Genomic DNA, 9,616 nt, shown 5'->3' with positions numbered 1-9,616 from the left:
GAACCCAATTTGAACAAATCCCCAATTCGGATCAATTACAAGCCCTAGAATTTTCAATTTTTCACAAATCACAAAATTGATCAAATTAAACCATCAAAATCATGTACATATCATGTTCCAACAAAAACCCAATTATCAATTTCACTTAAAAAGGCTTGAATCAACAAAAAAACCCAAAAAGAAATAGGTCCGAAAATTTCAATGAATAATGCATGAAAAAATGCATGAAACATGAAAATATAGAAAAGGAGGGGTATAATGGACTTACCGGCCTTAGAGGACAAAAACCTTGCAAAAGATTTGGAGGAAAACGACAAAAAATTTATGATTTAGCCTTGCCGAGTCAGAGAGAGAGAGAAAAGATTTGAAACTTTTGAAAAGTGATTTGAACAAGTCAAAGTCTAATATTTTAAAAACCTAATTCGCGATATGGAGTTCTATGGGTTTTTTTTTTTTTTTTTTTTTCAATTTGTTAAAATAACGTTAAGTTTCATTTTCATTGTCCAAGAATATATACTCTATTTTGTGACTTTAGTATTATCTCTAATATGTATGGACTTCATTATAACCACTATGTTCCATTTTATTGATCACTTATTGATAGGTTTGTAGCTATCTAAATTCTGGGCTGTACATGAACCACTAACAAATGCAGAATCAAGGTTTGATTAGTCATGGTCCAAACCTTCATTTTTTTAGATTTAAATTTTCACTGAACTGCTGCATTACTTTTTACAATTCAACCCATATTTCAATGTTTTCTTAGGTTTCATTTGCAGTATTTCTTTTATCTTTCTCTGCTGCAATTTAAAATTGCTATGCTTTTTTTTTTTTTTTTTTTTTTTGAGCAATCGAAAATAATGGCTACAATTATATGGATTGTCCTCTTTGCAGTTTCACTAAGAATAGTTAGGTATACAAAAGTGCTCACCACAGCCAAGAAAGAAAACCAAAAATCCATAAATTGATACCAATGCAATAGTAAAAGTGTTAAACTTGAAACTAAAATCTTATGAATAGTGGAGCTAACAAGATGTTTTGCACAGATCATGCACCTATAGAGCAGTAAAAGATAGAGCACACCACTTACACATCACACGCATGATACAATGCACTACAAATTCCACTAGACATGAATTGGATCTTACCTTCTATTGTAGGACTTTTTGCAATCTCTGCTTTAATGGTTAAGAGATGTCATTTTTTGGTTTCACATGCTGTGCAAACCAAAAACCTGCTCAGCTAGATGATTTCATTATTTGGTTTCAATTGAAATCTTTGAACAATGGAAGGACATTCTTAAATATGTAAAAAAAAAAACTATTCCAATAAATCATTGAGGATGACTTTCAGATGAGAAAAGTTGCATAGATCACTATTATCCATAGAAACATCATGCCAAGTTAAATTAAATTAAAGGGAGTAGATATATCATAGAGTCTAAAGAGAATAATTGCAAAGATCACTATTACCCATAGAAATCCTTGGGTAAAGTATAAGCAAAAACCAGATTTCACTTATACTTGAGCTCACTACATTTTCTGTTTTAGAGCATTTTGGTTTCTTAAGTTATATTTAAGCTTAATTAATCTATGCCTTACTACTTTGTGTTTTGTCAGTTGGGCATGAAATATAGACGTGGTTTTGATCTTTGCAATATGTGTTGAGCATGAGAGTTATATCATTTTTGTGAAATGAAAGTTATGTTTTTCTCACCTTTTAGTTTAACTATTTGATCGTCTGGGTGTTTCTTTTAAATATTATTAGATATTATTCTCATATACTTTATATGAAAACATGACAAATGTTAATGCTTAACTGATTAAAAAAAGTTGTAGGTAACTATCAATTGTCATTCACATGGGCAACAAAGCTCTACATCAACTTTGACATTCCAAAAGTCACAAAGGAAATTATGCCAAAAGAACCTCCTAAAGGATTTGATGGATAACTTTCTTGCATAATAGAAAAATAGTTGCTGAACTAGAAGACTTGGAAGCATAAAAAATTGTTAGGTTCTAAATGTTTAGAACAATTGGCAAATCGTGAACATAAACTTATCTAGATATAGATCTTAGAGTCTATAGATATTATTAGACAATGCTCAAGGTGACTCAAGTCAAAATTCAAGAACATACAAGCTGCAGGAAGAAGATTTCATAATCTGCCTGGTTCGATCGATCGAAGAACAGGCTCGATCGATCAAGAATCGTATCTGCAGAATTTTAAGTCAGCCCAAATAGTTATTTAAGCCTATGAAGGATTAGCGTTTCAGATCTACTTCTCCCAGTATATAAAGGAAACCGTAAGCCATGTTTTTGAGAGCTTTTAGAGAGAGAGAAAAGTGTGCCTCTTTTGTATCTAGGGTTTTGTACCCAAACCTCTCTAAGTCTTTGGTTGCTCATATTGCTGTTTGTGTGAATCTCTTGTGAGATCTGTGAGGAGCTTTCCTTTACACAAGCTTAGGATTATCAAGAAGGAGATTTCTTCAAGAACTTGATGATCATTCAGTTACTGCCATAGGAGCTTAAAGATACACAATCGGGTGTGCTTGTACTTGCTGAAAATCCAAGAAAGAAACAGTCCGTGGTCTCGAAGCTTGCACGTGGTCGTGTCAGTAAGTTTCTACTAGTGGGTAGCAATAGAATGTTAGTGGTCTAAATTCTATTGTAAAACTTCGAATCTTTCTATAGTGGATTCAAGTTTACCTTGAGCATAGCTAGGTTAAATCCTCCCTAGGTTTTTTACCGATTTGGTTTTCCTGGGTGATCATATCTTTGTGTTTGAAAGTTCAAAAAGGGTATAAAACACCTTTGAACGTTTAGACCCCAAATAATAACAATACCAATTCAAGCTTTATATCAAACAATTTATGTGCGGAATATGATAACAAGCTTATAACTGAATTGATAGAACAATCTAAGCCAAATATAAACACATCCACAACAGTAAATATAATGCAAAGGTAAAGGGAAGAAGATGCAAACACACGGACAACATACGATGTGTTATCGAAGAGGAAACCGAAGTCCTCGGCGTAAAACCTCTCCGCCGCCCTCCAAGCGGTCAAATAATCCACTAAAGAATGTAGTTGGGATACATGAACAACAAAAGACCCTCCAAGCCTAATCTACCCAAGTACCTAAGCCCTCCAAGCTTCTTGCCCCAACGAGGTTACGCCAAACCTATTTCTTCTCTAGCTTCCCGGATTCCGCTACTTGACCATAGCATCAACCAATGTATATTGGTTCCTTTCCAAACTGCTTCCCAAAGCACCAAATGGACCTTCTCACAGACGTGAGTGTGGTGAGACAAGGGTTTGGTAAATGACCTCTCAAGGGTATGAAAATGGAGAGGAAGAGAGTAGAGGAATTTGTAGAGTCTCTTTAGATGAAGATTGGGGATGAATCAATCTTGTATTTCTCTAGGGTTTTCTCTCACAAAATTCTCTCTGGAAGCTCTCTAAATATGATGGGTATAAGGGTGTATATAGTAGGGTGAGAAGGGAATGCAAAACGTCAGTTTTTGCCAAACAGGGCAAGTTGGCGACTTGAACTCGTGGCTTGGCCAAGTCGTGAAATCAAGTCGCGACGTAACAGCCTGGCCAGACTGGAACTTTTGTCCTGTAGCGTGACAGCTGGCGCGACCCTTCAGCTTCCCAGTGTGCCTCTCACGTGACTGCCTTTCGCGGCTTGCCAGTCGCGAACCACCCGCGAGTCCTAGTCGCGAGACTCTGTTTTTCTTGCACACTCTTGAGCTTTTCTTCACATCTTCTCACACACTACCCTTACAATTTTCCCACCTAAATACAGGGTTACTAAGTGCTAAATTACAAGCAAATTGGTCACGGAATAAAGCTAATTAGATGGTTGATTAAATTCAACCTTACAAAACTTTTTGGATTTTCAACTTTTTATGTGTTTTTGGATTTTTGACACAAAGACAATAGAAGAAATATCAAAAACAGAAAGAATAAAACATTTTAACACAAACAAACACAAATGCAAAACCCAAAGCAACCTAACCTAATCTAATCCACAAATCATAGGAAGAATTGATGCATGGACATGTTATAATGCTTATGCATGAGTACCCTTTGTCACCCACACGTCACGTGCGTTTGGGTGATATCCTTGATGGATTGGGTACGAGTGTTAGGACTTTCAAACCTCCTGTTGAAGCTCTCCAAGCAGGTGGTGAAGGCACCGATCATCTTCATCACGTCCGTCATTCCGGGATCATGGTTTTGGCTCCTTGATTGCTCACCACCCCAAGACCTCAAGACACTTCTTCTTCCTCGTGACCGAGATACATTTGCATTGTTGTCTGCTCTTAGCTTTTGACAGTTGGGTCTAGTGTGTCCTTGCAGTCCGCAATAGTGACAAATATAGTTTATTCTAGGACCCTGCTGGTCTTGGAAGAGATCTTCCTCTAGCTCCAATCTGACTTCAGATTGATTTCGGGACTTGTTGAATTCCCGTTGATTTGCCACATTCTGTTTCTTCTTGACCTCAACTTTCTCTGGAGTAGGCTTATCAACAGCCGTCTCATTGGTTTTTACAAACTTTACTTCCTTGGTGACTTTGGCTGATGAGCTGCTCCCTCCGGTATATCCCAACCCGGACTTGTCTGAGGCATGTTTTTGGAGATAATAACATCATCTAGCTTCCTGGAGGAGATCCTATCTACCTTGGCATGAGATTGTACTACCTCTTGCTCAAGGAATCTCACTTTAGTGTAAGCTTCTGATAGCTCACCATTAAGTGTTTCAATTTCACATTTTGCCTCCTTATATCGTGCCAGGAGACTTTTGTAATCTTCCTCAGCTCTCTTCATCTTCTTTAGCGTCTGCATTAGCCACTTTAGCATATTCACCGGTCTTCTCAAGGAGCGAGTTGTAAGTCTCTTGCAATCCCACCGTTTCTCCAACTTCCTCATCTTCAGACTCTTCGACTATTCCCATAGACTCCAAATCAGAATGTTCCCCAAGCTCTTTTACAAGTGTACCCAACTCGTCCAAAGTCTCCACATGTGCAATGGTCATGAAAGCGGAGTAATTTCCTTCTCCGTCACAGCCATCTTCAGAGTCAGAATTTGATGAATCAGCATCACTCAAAGTTGTGGCATAGACCTTTCCTTGTTTTCAAATAATTGGGACATTCCTTTTTGAAGTGTCCATGTCCATTACACTCGAAACACACAATGTCCGAGGAAGATTGAGACTCCTTCCCTTCTTTCCTCGTAAACTCTTTCCTATCACCTCTTGAAGATGAAAATTTCCTATCATTGAATGGTTTTCCACTGTTCTTCATCTTCAGGAATTTTTTAGAAGTTTTTCAAGATATGCCATATTATCTACTTCCCATCCATCTTCTTCTGAAATATCATGAGATGCTACTCTCTCATCAATTGTTTTAAGAGCAAGTGATTTGCTCTTCTTTTGTGAGGGCAGGGACAACTCATATGTCTGCAGAGAACCAACCAGCTCTTGAACCTTGATGTCGTCAAGATCCTTGCTCTCTTCAATGGCTGTAACTTTGGGCCGGAAAGTTTCTGGTAGTGACCGGAGGATCTTCCTTACAATCTTTGAGTCCTCCGTCTTTTCTCCAAGTTGAATTTACCAACAACCACTTCGTTCAGTTTGCTATAAAATGAATCAAACGACTCTTCCTCACTCATTTTTAACTCCTCAAAGCGAGTGGTCAGCATTTGAAGTTTTGTGTCCTTCACTTCTTAGTTCCCTCATAGGTTGTCTCCAGAATTTCCCATGCTTCCTTAGCAATGGAGATGTGAGAAATCCGGTGGAATTCTTCTGGAGAAACACCGCAGAAGATAGCATTCAATGCCTTGCTATTTGCATTTGCTGCTGCAAGAGCATCCTTATCCCAATTTGCCTTAGGAGCCTCCGGTTTAGTCCAACCTATATCAACTGCATCCCACACAGTCTCATCCATAGAACACAAAAACGCCCTCATTCGGACTTTCCAAAATGCATAATTATTACCATCAAAAAATGGTGGAACATTGAGAGATTGAGACCTATCCATCTCACAAAGGGGTCAAGGATCACACTCAGGTATTAAAACCACAACAAGTGCACCCGCTCTGATACCAAAATTGTTGTTAAACACCTCATGTCTTTGGGAAAGTCAGAAGTGTTGAGACATCTCCTTTCTAAAACTCCACCTATCTTTTTCTGGACAGTTTCCAGAGAGACCATTCTGTCCTTGTAGTTTGTAAATTCATAATCTTCTAAACCCTCCAGTCCCAAAACCTTATCAATGTCATAAGCATCTAAGGTAAACTCCTTTTTCCTCACCCAACAACTCAACTCTTCCTCCCTTATCACAGCATTGGCATAGAATTCTCTGATAAGAGGTTCACACACTAAAGGTAAGTCACCCAGAAGTTTCTCCCAGCCTCGACCTTCAAAGCATTGTGGAATGAATGTACCCCTCAAGTCATGCAAATCCACAAATCTCTCCTGGATAATTGTTCCTTTTACAAAGGAATCTCTGTATCTCTCAAAATGTTTGACTGATCTAAATAGGTTGCTATCCATTTTTAATCTCTTATCAGCCTTCTTAGTAGGAGTCTTCTTCTTAGAGGATGTGGAAGCCATCTGTAAACACTCAGAAGAGTTCACAACAAGGGCACAAGACAATATGTGGAAATATACACAAATTAGTGACCATGTAATTTTCAGGAAGAACAGAGTATTGAACAACAATACAAACCAAGAATAGATGATGACCAACAGATTAACCAAGTTCAGTCTGTAAAGATGAAATTTTCATACATACATATGAAAACAGCTATCACTGATATGTAACCAACAGATCATGGAATGTGCAAGCTAATCCCTAGAAGCAGGATCATGCACAAGATGTGTAAATACACACACAGAATAGATTAAACCACATAACCAAGTTCACACACTCAAGACAGGCACACAATACATTTGAGAAAATATCACATAGTATCCAACAAACCGTATACCCAAAGGATATACCCATAGAAAAACAAATGACAAACATGAAAACCATGAATGAGAAGATGAAAAAAAAAATGAAATACCATAACAGAGTAACCCTAAGAAGCTAGGCATTACCAAAAGAGAACAACCCACACCATCAAAACTCCAATTTTAAGCATAAAAGATCAGAAAACCCACATAGCAATCCGAACAGTAAAACACAGAGATTCAAGAGAATTTTTCATAAAACATGAACATGGAGTAAAGAACAAGAAAGCCCATACCTTTTCCTTGAAGATTTGTGCAGAGATGATGCAGAAATGAAGGATTTTTTTTTTTTTGTGATATTCGAAAGCTTTGAGAGAGAGAGTGAAGAAGGCAATGAACAGTTGCTGAAAATCGAGGGAAAATTGAAAAAACGATTTTAAAAAACTGTCTTTAAAATGTAAAACACGCATTTTTCGCGACTTATCCAAGTCGCCAGATCAAGCCGCGATACACTGTGAAAGAAAGATTAAAAAAATCTTCTAAGTGTTTTTCGAGACTGGAAGGTTTAGTCGCGAAGGAGTCGCGAGCTGAGCTGCGAAAATCACTGAGTAACCCTCGCGAATGGACCTTCCACCTGCGAACAAGCCGCCAAAATGAGCCACGAAAAGAGTAAAACACAAATTTTTCAAAAATTTTCTAAGTATTTTTCGCGACTAGAGTAGTAACTCGCCAGTAAATCGCGAGAATCTCTAACTGAGCTCACGACTGGGGCTTGCAACTGTGATTACCCGCGACTTAGTCACCAAAACAAGATACCACTGTTTTTGAGAAAATTTCACAATGTTGTAAAAACAAAGTACTTTCCGAAAACAAAACAAAAATACTCAAAAATCTTTTTGTGTTTGTCCATTAAGATTGAGCATGTGAAAACACATTTAAACAAGTACAATCACACAAATGAATATGGCATTCGTTGAACATAGACTTGTGTGATGTGTGTGGATATCAAAAATGAGATAGTTCTTAGTCTAATGTGAAGCTTCAATGATCAATTCAATCAAGGCATACACAACTAGCACTAGATAATGTGACCTATCTCAATTATAAAAACATGCATATATGACCTCCCACAAGTACTTGATAACAATACTTTGATGCTTTTCATTTGGCTCCATATTCAACATATTGTTTGCAACATTTGAGCAAAGAGAATCTCATTGTGAGATAGATGCCTGAAATTTTTGATATTTCAATTGATGAGTTAGCCTTTGGCTTTTTGAGCATCACACATTTTATTTTGGTCGCTTTCCCTTTTTCCTAGTCAAATACTAGTGTGTGCGACAGGCTTTTGCAGCTCTATATCTCTTTTCATTTGGAGATTTACATTTAGAAAACTCTTTTAAAGCATAAAAATAAAAAGTGGGAAGATATATAGGCATGAGTCTATGCATGTCTCCAGATCAACAAAACCATTCACTAATCATTTATGACAAGGTTGAAGATCTATTTACAACAATCACATAGATTTCAAAATTTCTTCCATAAAGATATGAGTGCATGAGAGACAAGCTAAGCTCGTTAAATGCACAAAGCCATAAGTACAAAGGTACAGGGCAAAACATGCTTTGAGACAAAACTCAACAAAGTGAACAAACTTTTTGGATTTTCAACTTTTTATGTGTTTTTGGATTTTTGACACAAAGACAGTAGAAGAAATATCAAAAACAGAAAGAACAAAAACATTTTAAACACAAACAAACCACAAATGGTCAAACACAAAGCAACTAACCTATCTAATCCACAAATCATAGGAAGAATTGATGCATGGACATGTTATAATGCTTATGTATGAGTACCCTTTGTCACCCACACGTCATGTGCGTTTGGGGTGATATCCTTGATGGATCGGGTACGAGTGTTAGGACTTTCAAACCTCCTGTTGAAGCTCTCCAAGCAGGTGGTGAAGGCACCGATCATTTTCATCACGTCCGTCATTCCTGGATCATTGCTCTGACTTCTTGGTTTCTCACCACCCCAAGACCTCTTGTCATTCCTTCTTCCTCGTGATCGAGGTGCGCTTGCATTGTTGTCTGCTCTCAGCTTTTGACAGTTGGATCTAGTATGCCCTCGTAGTCCGCAATAGTGACACACATACTTAGTTCTAGGCCCCCATTGTGGTCTTGAGAGAGATCTTGCTCTGGTTTCGTATCTGCCCATAGATTGATTTCGGGGCTTATTCACCATCCGTTGCTCACTCACATTCTCCTTCTCAGCCTTAACCTTCTTAGGAATGGTTTCTTCTACAGTAGGCTCTTTGGCCTTCACAAATTTCACTTCTTTGATAGCTTTGGCTGATGAGCTACTTCCACCGGTATACCCTACTCCGGACTTATCTGAAAAATGTTTTTGAGACGATATAACATCTTCCAGCTTTCTAGAGGAGACCCTTTCAATCTTGGCTTGCGCTTGCACCATTTCTTGCTCAAGGAATCTTACTTTGGTGTAAGCTTCTGATAGCTCTCCATTTAGTGTCTCAATCTCGCATTTAGCCTCTTTATATCTAGACAGTAAACTTTTGTAGTCCTCTTCAACCCTTTTCATCTTCTTTACCACCATCTTTGCAACCCTTGCATACTCACCTGATCTCTCAAG

General features: G+C 37.8%; 1 long non-coding RNA gene across 1 annotated transcript; it reads left to right on the top strand.

Moving 5' to 3' along the window:
- Positions 1-557: 557 nt before the first annotated feature.
- LOC136063059 (uncharacterized) lies at positions 558-1,930 on the top strand. The gene is made up of 2 exons (XR_010624763.1): positions 558-662; positions 1,839-1,930. It is a non-coding gene; the product is annotated as an uncharacterized LOC136063059 (long non-coding RNA).
- Positions 1,931-9,616: the final 7,686 nt, after the last annotated feature.

This window comes from Quercus suber, unplaced genomic scaffold (genome assembly GCF_002906115.3).
Source record: "Quercus suber isolate HL8 unplaced genomic scaffold, Cork oak 2.0 scaffold_481, whole genome shotgun sequence".
Taxonomy (NCBI): Eukaryota; Viridiplantae; Streptophyta; class Magnoliopsida; order Fagales; family Fagaceae; genus Quercus; species Quercus suber.
Note: the sequence above shows the minus strand (reverse complement) of the source record. Positions and strands in the feature narration are given on the sequence as shown.